The sequence below is a fragment of the Rhinoraja longicauda genome, chromosome 27 (genome assembly GCF_053455715.1).
Source record: "Rhinoraja longicauda isolate Sanriku21f chromosome 27, sRhiLon1.1, whole genome shotgun sequence".
Lineage (NCBI taxonomy): Eukaryota > Metazoa > Chordata > Chondrichthyes > Rajiformes > Arhynchobatidae > Rhinoraja > Rhinoraja longicauda.
In genome coordinates, this window is record NC_135979.1 from 914,665 (window position 1) to 936,697 (window position 22,033).

At 44.8% G+C, this 22,033-nt stretch overlaps 1 pseudogene across 1 annotated transcript in view; it reads right to left on the reverse strand.

Annotated features, from left to right (window-relative positions):
* Positions 1–2,503: 2,503 nt before the first annotated feature.
* The window catches only part of LOC144606939 (digestive cysteine proteinase 2-like), a 31,387-nt pseudogene continuing 11,857 nt past the window's right edge, over positions 2,504–22,033 (reverse strand). The window contains exons 3-11 of the transcript XR_013549011.1: positions 15,709–15,801; positions 14,866–15,038; positions 13,322–13,562; positions 11,952–12,150; positions 8,684–8,877; positions 6,998–7,089; positions 5,652–5,813; positions 3,584–3,773; positions 2,504–3,057 (exon numbers count right to left, since the gene is read on the reverse strand). The product of XR_013549011.1 is annotated as a digestive cysteine proteinase 2-like (transcript). The remainder of the gene's footprint in view (positions 3,058–3,583; positions 3,774–5,651; positions 5,814–6,997; positions 7,090–8,683; positions 8,878–11,951; positions 12,151–13,321; positions 13,563–14,865; positions 15,039–15,708; positions 15,802–22,033) is intronic.

A 22,033-nucleotide genomic window follows, 5' to 3' on the forward strand; every position in this document is an offset into this window, starting at 1 on the left:
ACAATGGAAACCCTACGAGGACGGGCCCAACGGGGACAGATGGGTACTGGGAAAAGGGGAGGTCCTCCTCCCTCCCTCCCTTCCCTCCCCCCTTCCCCCTTCCCCCCTCCCCCCTTCCCCCCTCCCCTCCCTCCCCCCTCCCTCCCCTCCCCCCTACCCCCTCCCCCCCTCTCCCTCCCCCCTCCCCTCTCTCCCCCCTCCCATCCCCCCCTCTCTCCCCCCTCCCCCCCATCTCCCCTCCCTCCCCCCTCCCCCCCTTCCACCATCCCCCCCTCCCCTTCCCCCTTTCCTCCCCCCCACTCCCCTCCCGGTTACAATGGAAACCCTACGAGGACGGGCCCAACGGGCACACTTGTGCTAGTAATCTTATAAATTTCGATAAGATCCCCTCTCATCCTTCTAAATTCCAGTGTATACAAGCCTAGTCGCTCCAGTCTTTCAACATACGACAGTCCTGCCATTCCGGGAATTAACCTAGTACTAACCTAATTAAACTCAGTTGCTGGGCAACAGGCCGGGCCTAGTCCCAAACCAGGAGCCTCACCATCCCAAACTTAGTCTTAAACTCAAAACATGGCCCATGACATGCTGCCACCCCAGACTCAGTTGAGTGTGGGAAGGAACTGCAGATGCTGGTTTAAACCAAAGATAGACACAAAATGCTGGAGTAACATCAGCATCTCTGGAGAGAAGGAATGCGTGATGTTTCGGGCCAAGACCATTCTTCAGGCCAAACTCAGTTCAGTTTATTGTCACGTGTACCGAGGTACAGTGAAAAGCTTTTGTTGCGTGCTAACCAGTCAGCAGACTGTATATGATTACAATCGAGCCAGAAGGGAATAATGTTCAATGCAAGTTAAATCCAGCAAAGTCCGATCAAAGATAGTCTGAGTGTCTCCAATGAGGTTGATAGTAGTTCGGGACTGCTCTCTAGTTGGTGAGAGGATGGTTCACTCGCCTGATAACAGCTGGGAAGAAACTGTCCCTGAACCTGGAGATGTGCTTAGTCTTAAACTGAGTCTTAAATTAAAAATAGACACAAAATGTTGGGAGTAACTCAGTGGGACATGCAGCATCTTTGGATAGAAGGAATGGGAGACATTTCGGGTCGAGACCCTTGTTAAACAAAAAACTTCGTCCACGAGATGCTCCAAGTGGAAGCATGGCCGAAGCCTGTACCCTAGAAAGGTGAGGGAGCGTTAAAGGGATATCAAGGGATATGGGGAAAAAGCAGGAACGGGGTACTGATTTTAGATCATCAGCCATGATCATATTGAATAGCAGTGCTGGCTCAAAGGGCTAAATGGCCTACAGCACTTATTTTCCTATGGTTTTCTGTTTTTAAGTAAAACTCCCATAATCTGGCATGCCTTGCACTAGACAGTTGGTTTTCAGGCCTATTGGGTGTTATAAAAAATAATATTCCACCATACCTTTAACTTACCGTTTCATGTGTTACAAGGTAGTATAATAAATTTCCTCGTGAGTCTAAAGACAGTGGTGATGTATTGAGATACTGTGAACAACGTTGTATACAATCCAGGCAAATCATACTATAGATGGACACAAAGTGCTGGAGTAACTCAGCGGGTCAGGGAGCATTTCTGGAGAACAAGGATGGGTAAAGTTTCAGGTCAGGACCCTTCTTCAGACTATACATACTATACACGAATGCAACACAGTGCAATAGAGAAAATAAACAAAGTGCAGAGTATAATGTTACACTGGAGAGAAAGTGCAGACAAACAAAAGTGCAAGGAGGTAATTGGAAGATCAGGAATATATCCTTACCTTATGAGAGGTGGGATCAAGAGCCCAATAACAGCAGGGGAAGAATCTGGTGGTATTTTTTAATGCACCAGTGGCACGGTAAGGCAGATGTTGAACTGTTGGACACAAAATGCTGGAGTAACTCAGTGGGACAGGCAGAATCTCTGGAGAGAAGGAATGGGTGATGTTTCAGGTCGAGACCCTTCTTCGGACTGTTCCTTCCTACATATTTGAACTGTTTGAGTTCTGAGTAGTTGAGAGTAGATTATTAGAGCTTTTTTGCACCACAATTAATTATGTCGGAAGAAAAGTTTGGTGTTATGGTTTGAACCAGTCTTTGGAACGCAGCAGAAAGTTCATTGATCCACCAACTACTATTGATCGAGTATTAGACTGATACTAGGTTTTAGGATATTTGCCTACCCCATAACAAAGCTAGAAAGTTGGCACATTTTAATTTGGTAAAGTGTAGTCTTCAGGGAGTTGGTAGGATTTGGCATGAGCAAGTTACACCATGGCATATGTTTTAAAAAAGACGAAATAACTTAGGTCAGTGAATCGAAAGTCAGCATCAAATCTTGAGCCCTCTAAGAAATTGTATGTGCTTTAATATCCTGTTCAATAAACGAAAAGGTGAAGTCTTCAGGTACGTTAAAGAAAATATTAAATTTTGCAAAGTTTCAAAGTTGACTTTATTGCATTTGAATGTGCATATACATTCCAAAGTTAGTTCAAATGTTAAAATTCAAAGTAGAGTACAATAAAATGAACAATAAACCAGGCCCAGCTGTAATCCAGAAAATATTTAAACATTAAACATTCAATATTAATTCTAATTCAATTGTTAAATATTTTTTGTACTAATGTTAACATTTCAATAGGCCAGTGCTTAAAAACTAAAGCCAGTCTAATCCTAAATTACCACAGCAAAGCAAGTCACAGTAATCAAATTAATATATTGATTAAATCTCCGTCGCCTTGATAAGTGTATTTATATATTTTGAATTTCAGTGCAAATTTTAAACAATTAAAGCTTGTTGCACCAAAAATGCGAAACCACGAAAATAAAAGTGAATCATAGTTGTGCGTTGATGAGCACTCATTCAAGAGTGATGTATGTTGGATCAGTAGCAACTCCACAGTTATTGTGTTTCATGGACATCAGGACATATCCATCATTGCCCCAGTACGTTGACCAGGAGTTTTTAACGAGCCAGTATGCTTCACCATCAAGTGTTCCGTAACCAACAGCAAGCACAGCATGATCCAGATCGTCCAGTTGGTTTTCTAAAATGGCGACATTATGTTAAGTTATCCCAATCCAGTAAAGTTAAACTTTCTAAATATTGCCGCGAGATTCAAGTAAAAGTTCAACTTGGAGGTGGTGTTGGAAGGAACTGCAGATGCTGGTTTACACCAAAGCTAGACACAAAATGCTAAAGTAACTCAGCAAGACAAGCTGCCACTTCCACCAAAAATCCATGAACTAACTTCACAATTTGCAAGTATATATTTATATTTGACTAACAATCTGCCTATCAGGGAACTCCCTCACCTGAGATCATCTGTTGTGGACCATGTTGCCCGGCCCCCTCTTTTCTCCCAGCCTTTTTTCCCCGCTCCCCCTGCAATCAGCCTGAAGGAGGGTCCCGACCAGAAACATCACCCATTCCTTGTCTCCAGAGATGCTGCCTGACCTGCTGAGTTACTCTTTGTGTCGAACTGTGGTTGTAGGACTAGCGATGGATTTAACATTCAAGCACAAGGAAAATAGTTTTCCTTCACCTGCATCAAGCGAAAGGCAAATACTTACTGCATTGTGGCTCGTAGTAAACCCCGTTGCTGTAAAACCGGAACGACTTGTGGGATGCGTCGATGCCAACAGCTACAGGGCCATTTTTAAAGATGGCAATTTTTAAAGCTTTACTATCTCCTGAAGTGACGTTGGTGTAGTATTTCAACTTTGCGATCACTGTGGACTGGTTATAGTGGCAGAAGCCATTCTGGAACAGAGTGAAAACAGCAAGTTCACAATAAATACCAAAGAAAAAAAACATTTTTGTCTTTGCTCAATATTGTTTGTTTGCTTTTATATATTCTTCTCTTTGTAAATTTCCCCGGTGTGGAACAAATAAAGGAATATATTATTCTTCATATGGTGTCCATGTTTACCATGTTTACATATCTGTGGTGCTGTTGCAAGTAAGAATTTAATTGTCCGTGTCGGGACATGTATGACAATAAAACACTTGACCGACCAATGAATTTCAAAATATGATCAGAAATTCACAAAAAATAGGTATCGCCACTAATATAAGACTTAAGGTTTATCATCCACCTTTTCAAATTTGTGATAAAATTAATTAAAATTGCAATTAAAGATTCTAAAGCTGAAACATTAACACTGCCTCTCTCCACGTGTTACTGCATTGATTGCGCATTTCTAAAACTTTGTTACCTTCAAGTTTCTCATGCCTGCTGTTTTTTTTCCCTTTTTAGTTAAAATACATCCGAGTAGATATCAGTAGATATATATTTTAATGTGTGGTTCTGATCAATGTGCTTGCATAGTGCACCTTTGCAGAACCAACTTAGTTTGGAAGTCCAAGCAAGTCTAATCCTAATGCAAGTAAGAATTTAATTGTCCCGTTTCGGTACATACGGCAATAAAACACTCGACTCTCTCTTAACTCTTAAACCACGATTCTGAAGCAAAGAATCCAAGGAAGTTTCAGGCACTTCTCCAATTTCAGGTAGCCCTCATCTTCTGTATTCCCCTTTCTCCTTCCAGCCCACCAGTTCTTGCCTTTTTGATCCTTTTCCCATTCCCATCCCTTCCACTGGCATTCCTCTACTGTCCACACACTGGATCTCCTCCCTCACCTGGTTCCATCTATCCTTCATCTCTCTCAATGGTTCACATTTCACCTTCCTCAGCAGATTCCACAACTGGTCCCCACTTCCAACAAACAGCAGCCACCCCAAGCTTCAGTCTGTAGAAGGGACCTGACCCAAAATATCGCCTGTCCATTTCCTCCATGGATGCTGCCTGACATGCCGAGTTCCTCCAGTACTCAATATCCCAAAGAATCTCCTAATAGCCCAGCTAATGTTTCATGAAAGCTGTAGGGGAATCTCAGTGCACATCTACAGTGCCCCAGCTAACTGAGGCAAGTGCCTCGCTGGCCTTCTTCATTGCCTTGTCTATCTACACTGCCACCTTCAGGGTTCTTGGACAAGTACAGCAAGGTCCTTCTGTGTCCCAGTCCTTCCTCGGGGCCTTCCTTCATCATGTTGATCTGCTGAAACGTCACCCATTCTTTCTCTCCAGAGATGCTGCCTGTCCCGCTGTGTCACACCAGCATTGTGTGTCCATCTAAAGTGTAACACCCCACCTTTTTCAGGATTATATTCCATCTGATATTTATCTATTTTATTAACTGATTAGTGTTGATTTCTGGACAAAGACTACTTTATTGTCTGAAGAAGAGGCTCGACCTGAAACGTCTCCCATTCCTTCTTTCCAGAGATGCTGCCTGTCCTGCTGAGTTACTCCAGCATTTTATGTCTTCCTTCGATTTAAAACAGTATCTGCAGTTCTTTCCCACTACTGTACTTTTATTTGTAATAATTGTATGACTATTTAGGATCTTGAAGCTAAAATAAGCTCAGAATTTCTCCCAACACCCTTGCTTATCAATCTTAAGTGCAAGTGCAAATCTTTCCCATCAACATTATTTCCGTTTTGCATGATCACTAACAGTTAGGAGTTCAGACCAAACCACCAATATGATTTCCCAATGGTAAAATGCAGTTTTGAGTTGGGATGCAATGCAACCTGGAAGAAAACACATCTCAGCAGGTCACCTCTTGAAACTGACCTGTCCCAAGTAAGAACCGTATGACTCTGTGGTTGAAATGCCACCATGTTTCAGGATCCACTCAAATGCACGCCATTCCTCTCCCCCATCGCAAGCGTTGTTTCCAAATCCCCAGGAACAATCCATCAACATCTGTTGCGACAGTGGGATTAAGTATCCTGTCTGCAGACACAAACAGTCCAAGTGTAAGGTGAAGCTTACAGCAAAGGTATCAGCGATCACAAAAATAACAAAACAACTCAACCACACGGCAGCACAGTGGCGCAGCGGTAGAGTTGCTGCCTCACAGCGCCAGAGACCTGGGTTTGATCCCGACTACGGGTGCTGTCTTTACGGAGTTCGTACGTTCTCCTCGTGCCCGTGTGGGTTTTCTCTGGGTGCTCCAGTTTCCCCCCACATTCCATGGATGTGCAGGTTTGTAGATTAATTGGCCTCTGTAAATTGTCCCTAGTGTGTAGGATTGGATGAGTGAACAGGTCGGTGTGGACTCAGTGGACTGAAGGCCTGTTTCCATGCTGTCTCTCTAAAGAAAACTAAATGGAAAATTATGGTCATAAATGAATACTTGGATTCACGTCCTCAGGGGATTTCAAAATATGCCACAGTATATTTGAGTGTGTATAACCATTACTGCCGTTCAGTTCACACATTGTCTGCTGGCTGTTACCAATGACCATCACGACCAAGGAGATTTTCTCTCCAATAGTTTTTACTATAATGGAGCCCAATTAATGTATTTCAGGGATTTAGTTTTACATATCCCTACATCAAGTAGCAACAAACTGGGATATCCCGTTTCTTTGCAAGAACGATTTGTTAAACAGCTTTCAAGATCATTCTTTTAATACCTTAACAGGTATCAAAAGGATAATCTAAAAAGCAGTTTAACAAATTAACAGATAAGCTAATATCTTCATTCCAATACCTTTTAATGGATGGATGGATTTAATGAATGGATTCCAATTAAGGGTGGCAAAAAATTCTTTCTCATCTCCTTTCTAAAGGTACGTCCTTTTATTCTGAGGCTATGGCCTCTGGTCCTAGACTCTCCCACAAGTGGAAACATTCTCTCCACATCCACTCAATCCAGGCCTTTCACTATTCGGTAAGTTTCTATCAGATCCGTCCCCGCGCCCCTCCGCGCCCCTCCGCGCCCCTCCACGCCCCCCCAACGTCCCCCCCACGTCCCCATCAAAGTGACCACCACCAGAACGCACCACCCTATCAACCACTGCTGCCACACCCAAGGCAGAGTCCATTCGGCCCTTCCGAACTGGGGTGGATGAGACACCCCCCCGTTCCCAGGGACAACCCAAGGAGATATTTCCAGGATGACCATCACTTGCCTTCAGGAAGAATGCCCCTTCTACCGCACCGGTGGAGCTGAAGCTCCAGCACGAGCCACAGACAGCTTGATCTTTCACCGGGGTCACAGCACCTGGGGAGGTACAAAAAGCACATCATTATCATTCAGTTTAGTTTAGAGATAAAGCGCGGAAATAGGCCCTTCGGCCTACCGAGTCCGCGCCGACCATCGATTCCTGCACACTAACACTATCCTACATACACTAGGGACAATTTACAATTCTACCAAACCAATTAGCCTACAAACCTGTACGTCTTTGGAGTGTGGGAGGAAACCGGAGCGCCCAGAGAAAACCCACGCAGGTCATGGGGAGAACGTACAAACTCCGTACAGACAGCACCCGTAGTCAGGATCGAACCAGAGTCTCTGACGCTGGGCCACTGTATCGCCCAGTAAACGGCAACAATACTATACAAAACCAACCATAACCAAGTAGGTTGCATCTTAACAAATTTAGGCACTCCTCCCTCCAACATTGCCAGATTCTGTTTGAGCAACCCCCTTCCTTTCCTAAATACATTTCCAGGCAAATTTAGAACCCTTTCCATTAGCAGCATCTCTGTTACTGCCAGAATATCACCATCCCAGATAATAAACTGCTTTTACTGCTTTACATAGAAAAGATAGAAAATAGGTGCAGGAGGAGGCCATTTGGCCCTTTGAGCCAGCACCGCCATTCATTGTGATCATGGCTGATCATCCACAATCAGTAACCCGTGCCTGCCTTCTCCCCATATCCCTTGATTCCACTAGCCCCAAGAGCTCTATCTATCTCTCTTTTAAATTAATCCAGTGAATTGGCCTCCACTGCCCTCTGTGGCAGAGAACTCCACAAATTCACAACTCTCTGGGTGAATTTTTTAAATTCTCATCTCAGTTTTAAATGGCCTCCCCATTATTCTTAGACTGTGGCCCCTGGTTCTGGACTCCCCCAACATTGGGAACATTTCCCCTGCATCTAGCTTGTCCAGTCCTTTTATAATTTTATACGTTTTTATAAGATCCCCCCTCATCCTTCTAAATTTCAGTGAATGCAAGCCCAGTCTTTCCAATCTTTCCTCATATGACAGTCCCTCCATCCCGGGGATTAACCTCGTGAACCTACGCTGCACAACCCCAATAGCAAGGACGTCCTTCCTCAAACTAGGAGACCATAACTGCACACAATACTCCAGATGTGGTCTCACCAGGGCCCTGTACAACTGCAGAAGGACCTCTTTACTCCTACACTCAAATCCTCAGTTTAGTTTAACTTATGATTATTGTCACAGCTGTGCGGGGTCAGGAAGTTACATCCCATCCAGTTCAGTTTAAGTTTCAGTTTAGTTTATTTGTCACATGTACCAAGATACAGTGAAAAGCTTTTGTTGCATGCTATCCAATCAGCGGAATGAAAACCGAGCCATTCACAGTGTACAGATACATGATAAAGGAATAACCTTCAAGAAATGTTGCTGTAGGAGTAGAGATTTAAGGGTGTAATACGTGATTGTAGATTTGCTTCTATGGCTAGCACGCAAATAGTCGCCTAGATTGGGCGCCATCTTGGAAGCCTACACATTTGCTGTGCGGGGCTCAGGTGAATCCAGCTGTGTGGGGCTCGGGCGGATGCACCTGTGCGAGGCTCAGGTGGGCCCACCTGTGCAGGGCTCAGGTAGATACATACCATACAGTCTCCAATCCATGCTGGGCGGCAGCTGTACATATTCGTATTGGTATGCGGGGAAGGGCTGTCCTCTGTTTGGTGTGGTTCTCTTCAACCTTCCCCTGATAGCAGTCATCTCTTCTCCAGTCCTGTCAGCAAAGTGGTTGATCGCCAGTTTGAAGGTCAGGTTTTGCCGATTCATAGAATGGACATACCTGGAAAGAAAATACAGATTTTAGGTGAAACTATTTTATAGCTAGAAGTCTGACACAAGTTAGTTTATATCAAATCAATTCTGTTTTCTTGCACTCATCTGTTCAAGAGGCAAAGATGATTGATTTAATCTTAATGGCCAAGGTCACCAGCATGATCAAGGATCAGCCTCACTCTTCTCCCCTCTGCCATCAGGCAAGAGGTACAGAAGTGTGACAACACACACCTCCAGATCCAGGAACAATTTCTTCCCAGCTGTTATCAGGCAACTGAACCATCCTATCACCAACTAGAGAGCGGTCATGACCTCCCAACTCTCTCATTGGAGACCCTCGGACTATCTTTGATCCAACTTTACTGCACTTTATCTTGCACTACACGTTATTCCCTTTACTCTGTATCTGTACGTTGTGGACGGCTCAATTGTAATCATGTATAGTCTTTCTGTGGGCTGGATAGCACGCAACAACAAAGCTTTTCACTGTACCTCTGTACACTTGACATTAAAATAAACTAAACCCAAGTGGACAACTATCATCCTGTGCACAACCTACTAATATGAAATTTAAAGATTCCACCTGCATAAAAAATGCAGAGCAGGGTCCAGGTTTTCCAAAATCCTCAGAAAAAGTGAATAGAAATAATCAGCTCCAGCACCAAGAGGACTCCTGCTTCTCTTTCAATGATGTGTTTTCTAATTGATTGGGGCATTGCCGTCAAGGCCGGCATTCATTGCCCATTTCCAGTTTCCCTAGAGAAGGTGAAGGTGAGACACTTTCTCCAATTATCTCAGGCCTTCTGGTGAAGGTGCTCCTAACGTCTAATGGCAGCAGCTCTGGGTCACTTTCTCCATTAAAGAACGGGTCGACCGGGCTTATATTCACTGGAATTTAGGATAAACAATAGACAATAGGTGCAGGTAGTAGGCCATTCGGCCCTTCGAGCCAGCACCGCCCTTCAATGTGATCATGGCTGATCAGTCACAATCAGTACCCCGTTCATGCCCTCTCCCCATACCCCCTGACTCCACTATCATTAAGAGCTCTATCTAGCTCTCTCTTGAAAGCATCCAGAGAATTGGCAGAGAATTCCACAGATTTACAACTCGCTGAGTGAAAAGGTTTTTCCTCATCTCCGTTCTAAATGGCCTACCCCTTATTCTTAAACTGTGGCTCCTGGTTCTGGAGTCCCCCAAAATTGGGAACATGTTTCCTGCCTCTAGCGTGTCCAATCCCTTAATAATCTTATATGTTTCAATGAGAGGGAATCTTATAGAAACATATAAAATTAAGGGATTTGACAGCTAAATGCAGGAAACATGTTCCCAATGTTGGGGGAGTCCAGAACCAGGGGCCACAGTTTAAGAATAAGGGGTAGGCCATTCAGGACTGAGATGAGGAAAAACGTTTTCACCCAGAGAGTTGTTAATCTATGGAATTCTTTGCCACAGAAGGCAGTGGAGGCCAATTCACTGGATGTATTCAAGAGAGAGTTAGATATAGTTCTTATGGCTAATGGTATCAAGGAATATGGGGAGAAAGCAGGAACGGGGTACTGATTGTGGATGATTAGCCATGATTATATTGAATGGCGGTGCTGGCTCAAAGGGCTGAATGGCCTACTCCTGCACCTATTTACCTCGTTACTATGTACATCACAGACGGGTCAATCATCTGACCCCCTGTCACTGCTGTAACGGTCTGCACTCGTTACCCTCTCAGGTTGGAAGGTGGATGGTTGGTGAGGTCCCTCAGCAACTGCTGAACTCTCCATCTTCCAACTGCCCAATGGAGAGTCCCTCACCATAAACCTGAGCCTCTCACCGGTCAACCCATCCAGTCGATGAGATGTCTCAGTGTTCCCAGATCACAGAGTGGAGGGAGGTCTCTGATGGAACATGGTCTCCACCTCCTACTGTGTCTCAACGTGGGGTGGGATGGAGAGTGTACACTACAATGCAGCATTAGGACATATAAAAATGTCTTGCAAATTACTTAAAAATGGATGTACATTTGTTCATAAGTGATAGGTGCAGAATTAGCCCATCAAGTCTACTCCACCATTCAATCATGGCTGACCTGTCTCTCCCTCTCAACCCCATTCTCCTGCCCTCTCCCCATAACCCCTGACACCCGTACTAATGAAGAATCTATCTATCTCTGCCTTAAAAATATCCACTGACTTGGCCTCCACAGCCTCGTGTGGCAATGAATTCCCCAGATTCACCACCCTCTGACTAAAGAAATTCCTCCTCAATGCTATTTCACAATTTTGATGTTGATTCCCACATCAAATCGCAAAAGCTTCTCAGCTCAGGGCAGAAAGCTGCCACTTTGGGTTTAGACCAAATACACTTCATCGAGTTACCTCGTCATGCACAATGAAGTTACTTTTCAGAAAGGTTCGATGTGGATCGGGCGATTTACCGAATACCAAGATAGTCTTATGATTTTATTAGGAATGATTATTTTTCCTTGTGTTGGAGATTTGTCCATTGATGAGATATTGACTAAAACAAACAGTCAATGGTCCATTTTTCTGTTTTGTTTAGACGGGAGAAGCAATTCATGGGCACCTTCAACTTGCTGAAGTTGTGCTTTCATTGCGAACAACTCACTGAATCAGATTTTTGTCACCCTCCAAGCCATTTAATTTAGAAATCCAATTTAAATTTCAATTAAACATTCCTACAAATAATGTTCAGTTGGATGAGGGTATTAACTTCTGGTTAGAAAAGGCAACCGTAATTTTAAAAAAACACTCGTACCGTTAAAATTTAAAGTTTAAATGAACATTACCTTCGATAGAGAGACACATAGAGCTGCAGTAACAGCAGGTTAAGCAGCTTCTCTGGAGAAAAAGAATAGGTGATGTCACCTATTCCTTTTATCCGGAGATGCTGCGTGACCCGCTGAGTTATTCCAACCTGTGTATCTGTCTTCTGCAGTTCCTCACATTACTATCGATAGCAGCAAAATAGTAGCAATGCACCCAATCTGCTCAGACGCAGATCGCTGAAACAAAGGCTAAACATAGAGTGATATCTTTGGTAATGTAGAATGAGGAGCAACTTTACCTCATGTTGTGAGTGAACGTGGTCTTTCTAACTTCATGCTCCACATCACCCTCCATGTATTCCCTCCCAAACTTCTCCTTGTAATGCTGGAAGACATTATGAGCCCTGTCTTCATTGTCCATGTTGACTAGATCTTCAATGGGATTGGCCAGGATTCTGTGTTCCACCCCAGGTCCAGGGAAACCCTCACAAGTCATGCCTGGAAAATGAACAAGGAATTACAACCAAAGTCTCCCAGTACCACACATCATTGCTGAAGAACGGTCTCGACCTGAAACGTCACTTATTCCATTGCTCCACAGATGCTGCCTGACCCGCTTAGTTACTCCAGCACTTTGTGTCTATCTTTGGTGTAAACCAGCATCTGCAGTCCCTTCCTGCACATCATTGCTAGATGTGAATTGAGCTTAAAAATGGGTACTGATCCAATAGTCTCGTAAAGTTAGGGGGTCCGTGCTAGAATGGATCGTGCATTGGACTTCCAATGGTTGAAGCAATTCAAAGGTTCTGGGTTCGAGTCCCGGTGGAGCTGAGTTCTTTGGGTGGCGCATCGGTAGAGTGGCTGCCTCACAGCCCCAGAGACCCGGTTCGACCCTGACTACGGGAGCCGTCTGTACGGAGTTTGTACATCCTCCCCGTGTCTGCGTGGGGTTTCCCCGAGTGCTTTGGTTTCCTCCCACACTCCAAAGACGTGTAGTTTAATTGGCTTCTGCAAATTGTAAATTGTCCCTTGTGTGTGTGTGTGTGTAGGATAGTGCTAGTGTATGAGCAATCGTAGCCTGACGTGCCTGTTTCCTTGCTGTATCTCGAAAGTCTAAAAGTTTAAAGTATCTCTGTATCTCTAAATTTTTAATTCTGAGAATGTGGGTGTCACAGGCATGCCATCCCCCTATTGCCCTTTCCCAGTTACCCCCCAAGGCAGTGGTTTGCTTGGCTAACGAGCAAGTTATATTACTCTGGCTGGTGGTCCAATTTATATTACTGCACCACTGTGCTGACCGGCTGAGCATTTTGCGTTTGTGTTTCAAAGGTCTTTTATTAGTCACGTGTACCAATTAAGGTACAGTGATATTCGTATTATCACACTGTGTTCACACAACAATCTCATGATTACTATTCTATCCGAGCTTTCTTTTAGAAGCTAAAGCAGCAAACAAATATAATCGTACATGGTGTTGATCACTTATGCTGTAGAACAGCCAAAGACGAGCAGGTTTGAAAGCTAATTGGCTTTGGTAAATTGTCCCTAGTGTGCGTAGGATAGTATTAGTGTACAGGGAATCACTGGTCAGCACAGACTCGGTGGGCCAAAGGGCCTGATTCCACACTGTGTCTCTAAACGAAGCTAAACTACCGACCAGATGTCTTACCTTTAGGAAGTTTGAAAATGCTTGGGTCCACGTTACGGTCCAGATCTTTATAGTCGACTTCATACTTGTCATAGTGTGATCCAAACAGCGTGTTGTAACCCTTCATTTCATAGTGGACAGGGACCGGGCCGTTGGTGGAGTTGGCCACCCACAAGGTGTACGTGTTCTTCTTCTTATCCTCAAAAACAACCTTCTGCCACACATCACAGCGCCGCCCCTTCCAGTCCTCCTCCTTCACCAGCTACAACATGAGGAACATTTTAAATGAGGTTCTGATTTTTCTTCTTTGGCTAAAGGCCATCTGGTAATCCCCGATGCAGATTCCGTTGGGACTGTTGAAGATCGGTCACCATCGAAGAGGAAGTTATTCCCCAGGATTCATCCCAGTCACGCGCTAAATATAGTGAAACTCCAATGATCCACGGTTTGATTTTTCCCAGCGGCTCAGCATCAATTCACTTGACGATTTCTGCCCTCCCTTTAAACTGAACTGATTTATTGATAAACAGCATTACTGGGCAGCATCCAAAACAGGAATTAGAAGCATTCGGAGTACTTGTAAAATCCAGAGACTGGAAACTGGAATCTTGAGGGGGACTTCATTGAAAGTTAAGAGTCTAGTGAAAGACCTGGATAGAGTGGATGTGGAGTGGATGTTTCCACTAGTGGGAGAGTCTAGGACCAGAGGTCACAGCCTCAGAATTAAAGGACGTACCTTTAGAAAGGAGATGAGGTCGAATTTCTTTAGTCAGAGGGTGGTGAATCTGTGGAATTCATTGCCACAGACAGCTGTGGAGGCCAAGTCAGTGGATATTTTTAAGACTGAAGATTAACAGATTCTTGATTAGTGCGTGTGTCAGGGGTTATGGGAGAAGGCAAGAGAATGGGGTTGAGAGGAAAAGATAGATCAGCCATGATTGAATGGTGGGGATGAGGATGGGCCGAATGGCCTAGTTCTGCTCCTAGAACCTACAAACTTGAGCAAAGTGTAGAAAGAAAGAACTGCAGGTGCTAGTTGATATACAAAATGACACAAAGTGCTGGAGGAACTCAGCAGTATCTGTGGAGGGAATGGACCAAAAAACGTTTCGGGTCGGGACCCTTCTTCAGACTTGAAATGTTGTTTGTTCATTCCCTCCGCAGAGGCTGCCTGACCCACCGAGTTCCTCCCACACTTTGTGTTTTGCTCCACACTCCAGCACCTGCAGTCTCCTGTGTCAATTGCAAACTTTGTGTATGGAATACGAAAAAAGAATTTCACTCTGACATGTTACATGTGATAATTATCAATCAATCAACCATTTTCAACAAAAGCTAGATATGTACAAAACTAAGACAGTGGTAGGCAGTCACGTATCCATCAAGTCATAAGTTACAGGAGCAGAATTAGGTCATTTGGCCTACCAAGTCTACTCCACCATTCAATCATGGCTGATCTATCTCTATCTGAGAGGTATTGTGTTTTGAATGCATGGTTAGGTATGGAAGCCCAAACTTCCCAGTGCTACTCCATGTAAATCCTCAGCCTGCGATCATCTCTTTACCTGAAAACCTTCCAAGTCGGGAAACACGGACTGTGGAACGATGGGGTCATCATCAGTACCGTTCACTTGGAAACATTTGATAACGTTTATCTCGGTTTCAGTGGTTTCCGGGGAGATTTTGTAACTTTTTCCAGCCGGCTTTTCAAATGCGTTCTGTAGTGTCACAACCTGACCTGTGAAATTGCAAATGAAATCGTCAAATGAATGAAAATGTCAAATGAATTGACAAATTCAAAATGAAATTGTTCAAAATGAAATTGTCAAATGAATTGACAAATGAAATAAAATGAATTGTCAAATGAAATTGCAAATTGAAATTGTCAAATGCGTTCAGTGGGGGACCCTTCTTCAGACTCAGGGGAGAGGAAGACTAGAGATATGGAAGGGCCAGGTGTGAAAACGAAAGATCAAAGCAGCAGCTGATCAAGGAAATGTAGAATGGTTCATTGTTAGCAGAGGGGAAGGTGACAACGAGGCTTACAATCAGTAGAATTAATCAGGACAGTGAAACTATTCGGAGCGCTAGGGTGAGGGAGGGATGGAGAGAGAGAGAGAGAGGGAAAGCAGGGGTTACTTGAAGTTGGAGAAATTAATATTCATACCAGTGGGTTGTAAGTGACCCAAGTGAAACACAAGGAGCTGTTTCTCCAATGCTAATGTTGGCCAATGCCAAATGACAAAGCACCATGAGCTCAGGTCATGAACTACCTACACAATGCTTCCCACTAGGACAGGAACCCGATCCAACACAATTATAAAACATATTTTATTCCAAACAAACTCTCAATGACTGAAATATCAGTGTGTTGATTCACAGTAACTTCCAGAGTATAAAAACCATACCGTTATAGTACTCGATACGACTGACGTTGCCCGACAGGTTGTACCAAGCTTCAAATGGTTCTTCAATCTCGGTGTAGGGCAGTGACAGAATTCCTGCAAGCAGGGAACGCAACATTTAGCCACAATACATCAACGGATTTCATTGTCAAAGTAAGTGACGGGCACACGGCCAGGTGGTGCATGGTATATATCGAGCTGTTCCTGAACCTGGAGGTCATGGCTTTCAGGCTCCTGTACCTTCTTCCCCACGGTAGCATGTTGCCAAGGTGCAGCAAGTCTGTGAATTGGGAACTCTGACTTAAAATGTTCCTGAAAATGATAGAAGTGTGTGTTTGGACTTTTGATTTTAGAGATACAGCATGGAAACAGGCCCTTCGGCCCACTGAGTTCATGCCAACCAGCTCTCTACTGTACACTAGCACTCTCCTATACAGTAGGGACTGTTTACAATTTTACCGAAGCCAATTAACCTACAAACCTGTAGGAAGTTTTGGGTCGAGATCCTTCATCAGAATCAAAACTGAAGAAGGGTCTCGACCCGGAACGTCACCTGCTCCTTCTCTCTACAGATGCTGTCCGACTCCTGAGTTACTCCAATTGTTTGTGTCTTTCAACAGGTAATGCAGTGTTCTCACAGCCCCAGCGACCAGGGTTCAGTCCTGACCTCTGGTGCTACCTGTTCAAAACCTTTCATTCCCCCGGTGACAGCGTGGATTTCCCCCGAATGCTCGGGTGCCTCCCACATCCCAAAGACATGCAGTTAGTAGATCAAACAGCCAGTGTACATTTACCCAGCGAGGGTAAAATGGTCAAAGAAGCAAACGCCTCCGCTGTCACGCTGTGAAAACAGAGAGGATGAGACGGAGTTTCTTCCCACAGGCCATCAGGACTGTTAACTCTCATATCACCAGCGACTCATTTAATTTACTGTATTAATTTATTTTTTGTGTTAAAAAATAAAATTTCTATTGTGTTTTGTAGTTTAGCACAATCCGCAGGCATTGCCACTTTCATTTCACTGCACATCTTGTATATGTATGTGACAAGTAAAGTTGACTTGACTTGTTGACTTGAGAAGGCATTGGTGGACATTCGAGAGAAGTTGTAGAACTGACTGGGAAATGAGGGAAAGAGGAATGGGACTGCTGCGATTGCTGTGCTAGGGGTTAGTATGGACCCCCATGGGCAGAATGGCCCACTTAGCATCCATTTAAAACACTTCCATGTGTCCTTGGCTCCGAGCCCTGCACGCTGTAGACTAAAGTAAAGCAGCATACCTTGTGATGTGGGAGGAGACCCATGTGGGAGGAGACCCATGTGGGAGGAGACCCATGCAGACCTCTATTAGATTTTATATGAACGGGGTCGATGTGTTGGAGCTGCATTTATCCTTACGTACATCTATGGTTCACAAGGGAAAATGCTCAGTCATCATAGGCAACAATTTTCCACCTAACTTACAAGTGAGATGTAAAAGCAACATTGGAAAACAAATCCTATTCAGCCCCAAATCTCAAGATAACATTGCAAAACATTTCATTTCCTCAAATCCAGTCTCATAATTGTTCTACAATAAATCATGTGCTCATTACTAAACGACCACATAGATTTGCTGTTGCAGCAGTTCCCACAACTTATCTCTGAAGCAAGACTCCCTGAGCTGTTCTGTAAACATGCCTGTTCCGTGCTGCTCTGAGCCACATGCACTTTGACACAATGACTGATGCTTCTCTAATGTTTCTACTCTGCAGTGGGAAATCTAAAGCTGGCTCAGCAGTTAAATGTTGTGTGGGTGGGGGGATTGTGCGATAAGGCTTTGCACGTGGAAGGAAATGAACTTAGATGACCAAAAACTTCAATTCATAAATTCATAAGTGATTGGATGAGAATTAGGCCATTCGGCCCATCAGGTCTACTCTGCCATTCAATCATGGCTGATCTATCTCCCCCTCCTAACCCCATTCTCCTGCCTTCTCCCCATAACCCCTGACACCCGTAATAATCTGTCAATCTCCGCCTTAAATATATCCATTGACTTGGCCTCCACAGCCTTCTGCAAAACACATAATACTCTACTTAGAATAATGTACCATAGAGCAAAGTTTGTGGTGAACATGACACCTGCATATCCATGTGCCTAGCTAAACGCTCTGTAAATACCACCATGGTATCTGCCTCCACCAACACCTCAGGCAGTGCATTCCAGGCCCCCATCATCTTGATATTAGAAAACTAGGCCTCCCCCCACATCCTCAGGATCCTCTACGCAGGGCTAATAAATCAGTCCAGCAAATCTCCTCTGATATTTCCCCGCTGACAAAGGAACGTTGAGGATCACATCGACACTATTGCGTTTCATTGCCACACTCCACAGGCTGGTTGTGAAACAATCACAGTCTGTTTTGCAACGTTAGCAGTGAAGGTCAGTGGTGATGGGCAGCTGTTGGAACCACTCTGCTATTTCAGATCAAGCCTCACATTGCAGTGCAGCATGGGTCTGGTCGCCCATCAGGGAGCGTTGGGAACTGAGCTGGAGAAGCCCTGGTTGTACTCTCGCGGCCAAGACAGTTCCCATTCCAAACTGCGTTTAACATCACCTGCGGTCTCAGTGCATAGTGTTAAGGCAGAGATAGACAGATTGTTGATCAGTGCGGGTGTCAGAGGTTATGGGGAGAAGGCAGGAGAATGGGGTTAGGAGGGAGAGATAGATCAGCCAAGATTGAATGGCGGAGTAGACTTGATGGGCCGAATGGCCTAATTCTGCTCCTATTCCTTCTGACCTTAATTCCCTTCCCACTCAGCCTAACGGGATTCACCCACCACGTCAGGTGAAAGGGAAACTGCCAGGAAGCAGAGTTGGATATAGATTCGACAAAACAAAACACAGCAAAACCACCTGAGGCGGCAGATATTGGAATCCTGAGCACAAAACATCAAACGACATTCTCATCAATTTATAAATAACATTTAGACGGTTATAACATTCAGTCTGAAGAAGGGTCTCGACCCGAAACGTCGCCCATTCCTTCTCTCCTGAGATGCTGCCTGACCTGCTGAGTTACTCCAGCTTTTTGTGAATGAAGACCATTGACTTGTACCAGCATCTGCAGTTATTTTCTTACACTTCTTAGACGGTTAAAGGGATAGGAAAGGTTTAGAGGGAATGTGTAGGAACTGTAGATGCTGGTTTAAACCAAAGATAGATACAAAATGCTGTATATCGTCTCAAACCCAAACGTCACCTATCCATGTTCTCCACAGATGCTGCCTGACCCGCTGAGTTACTCCAGCACTCTGTGAAATGTCACCTATCCATGTTCTCCACAGATGCTGCCTGACCCGCTGAGTTACTCCAGCAGTTTGTGTCTTTTTTTTGTTGCAAACCAGTATCTGTAGTTCCTTGTTTCTCAATGAAAATTCCAGCATGTGTCAGATTTGTATTCCTATCAAAATACCCTTTCACTTTGGGAGAAAAACAGGACAGAGTGTTGGAGTAACTCAGCGGGTCAGGCAACATCTCTGGAGAAAGAACGTGGGTAGTTACCCCAACACTTTGCCTTGTTTTCGTCAACCAGCATCTGCAGTTCCTTGTGACTCCTTTCACACTTGGGGTTGGGTGGAATAGTTTTCCTGTCTATCCTGATCCACTATCTCCACAGCTGAGTGAGGTGACCTGAGTGAGGTGACCTGAGTGAGGTGACCTGAGTGGGGTGACCTGAGTGAGGTGACCTGAGTGAGGTGACCTGAGTGAGGTGACCTGAGTGAGGTGACCTGAGTGAGGTGACCTGAGTGAGGTGACCTGAGTGAGGTGACCTGAGTGGGGTGACCTGAGTGAGGTGACCTGAGTGAGGTGACCTGAGTGAGGTGACCTGAGTGAGGTGACCTGAGTGAGGTGACTGGCTAAAATGGAGTCACTGCCGAGCGTGGAATCTTGAGCAAAATACAAAGTGGTGGAGGAACCCAGCAGGTCCAGCAGCATCTGTGGAAGGAATGGGCAGACAGCTTTTCGTGTTGGGACCCTTCATCAGACTGGTTTAGAGTTGAGGGAAGAATTGATTGTCGGGAGGAGAGTCAGAAGTTAAATGATGCGCTTGTACAGTGGTTGTTAGGTAAAGATTTAAATTGGGAAGAATCTGAACTTATGGTTGACCCAATAAATTCAATCCACCAGCAAAATATTCAAGACTGCAGCTGGAATAAAGTGTCAAAGAGACTGCAGGGAAGAATAAATTGGTCTCTTTCAGCTTTTTCCCTCACCCCGTAGTTCAATCGGTATTACGAAGGTCCAACCCGAAATATCGTCTGTTCATTCCCTCCACAGATGCTGCCTGACCCACAGAGTTCCTCCAGCACTTTGTGTTTTGACTGGCGAAGGTACTGGGACAGGACGGGCAGAGAGGTTAAGGTACTGGTGCCACATTGGAATAAGATAAGGTTATAAGTTCTAGGAGCAGAATTAGGCCATTCGGCCCATCAGGTCTACTCTGCCATTCAATCATGGCTGATCTATCTTTCTCTCTCAACCCCATTCTCCTGCCTTCTAAGCCCTGACACCCGTACAAATTAACCTGAACCTTTACTAATCAAGTTACCCCACCGTGGTGATAACATTGGAATAAGGTTGTGTAACTTTGTAGACTTTCACCAGCCCATACATTGTTTTAATTTGCGTTCAGACAATGCCATTTAGAAACATAGAAAATAGGTGCAGGAGTAGGCCATTCAGCCCTTCGAGCCTGCACCGCCATTCAATATGATCATGGCTGATCATTCAGCTCAGTATCCTGTACCTGCCTTCTCTCCATACCCTCTGATCCCTTTAGCAAAAAGGGCCACATCTAACTCCCTCTTAAATATAGCCAATGAACTGGCCTCAACTACCTTCTGTGGCAGAGAATTCCACAGACTCACCACTCTCTGTGTGAAGAAATGTTTTCTCATCTCGGTCCTAAAAGACTTCCCCCTTATCCTTAAGCTGTGACCCCTGGTTCTGGACTCCCCCAACATCGGGAACAATCTTCCCGCATCTAGCCTCTCCAACCCCTTAAGAATTTTATATGTTTCTATAAGATCCCCCCTCAGTCTTCTAAATTCCAGCGAGTACAAGCCCAGTCTATCTAGTCTTTCCTCATATGTAAGTCCCGCCATCCCAGGGATCAATCTGGTGAACCTTCTCTGTACTCCCTCTAAGGCAAGAACGTCTTTCCTCAGGTTAGGAGACCACAATACTCCAGGTGCGGTCTCACCAAGGCCCTGTACAACTGCAGCAGAACCTCCCTGCTCCTAAACTCAAATCCTCTTGCTATGAATGCCAACATACCATTCGCTTTCTTCACTGCCTGCTGCACCTGCATGCTTGCTTTCAATGACTGGTGCACCATGACACCCAGGTCACGTTGCATCTCCCCTTCTCCCAATCGGTCACCATTCAGGTAATACTCTGCTTTCCTGTTCTTGCCGCCAAAGTGGATAACCTCACATTTATCCACATTATATTGCATCTGCCATGCATTTGCCCACTCGCCTAATCTATCCAAGTCACTCTGCAGCCTCCTAGCATCCTCCTCGCAGCTAACACTGCCACCCAGCTTCGTGTCATCCGCAAACTTAGAGATGTTGCATTCAATTCCCTCGTCCAAATCATTAATATACACTGTAAATAACTGGGGTCCCAGCACTGAGCCTTGCGTTACCCCACTAGTCACTGCCTGCCATTCCGAAAAGGACCCGTTTATTCCTACTCTTTGCTTCCTGTCCGCCAACCAATTTTCTATCCACCTCAACACTGAACCCTCAATACCGTGTGCTTTAAGTTTGTACACCAATCTCCTATGTGGGACCTTGTCGAAGGCCTTCTGAAAGTCCAGATATAACACATGGACTGGTTCTCCCTTATCCACTCTATTAGTTACATCCTCGAAAAATTCTATAAGATTCGTCAGACATGATTTGCCTTTGGTAAATCCATGCTGACTTTGTCCGATGATTTCTCCACTTTCCAAATGTAATGCTATCACATCTTTAATAACTGGCACTAGCATTTTCCCCACTACCGATGCGGTCATCTCCCTCCTAAACAGATATGCCATTTTGGATACTGTTGGGGGAGATGCCTCATCAGGGGAAGGCAGCAGCAGCCAAGTTCATGGCACCGTGGGTGGCTCTGTGGCAAAAGAGGGGAGGAAAAAGAGTGGAAGGGCTATAGTGATAGGGGATTCAATTGTAAGGGGAATAGATAGGCGTTTCTGCGGCCGCAAACGAGACTCCAGGATGGTATGTTGCCTCCCTGGTGCAAGGGTCAGGGATATCTCTGAGCGGCTGCAGG